Genomic DNA, 241 nt, shown 5'->3' with positions numbered 1-241 from the left:
TTTTTTTTTTTTTTGTGCAGCAACAAGAGACCTGGTGGTTCGTGCCTACATACTAGCAGCAAGGGGCCTAGTCCCCCCATCAGGGGCCTCAGATATACAAACATATGTGTGGATATATAACTCTGCTAGCACAGCAACTCTATCGGGGGGTTTAACACATAATCTAAGAGATTCAGGACATGTAAAAAAACAAGGCTTCAAACCTGAATTTAATAGGTGTTATAGTTTAGCTTGCTCGTTG

This window comes from Eimeria mitis, genomic scaffold (assembly GCF_000499745.2).
Source record: "Eimeria mitis Houghton genomic scaffold, Emh_scaff402, whole genome shotgun sequence".
Lineage (NCBI taxonomy): Eukaryota > Apicomplexa > Conoidasida > Eucoccidiorida > Eimeriidae > Eimeria > Eimeria mitis.
Note: the sequence above shows the minus strand (reverse complement) of the source record.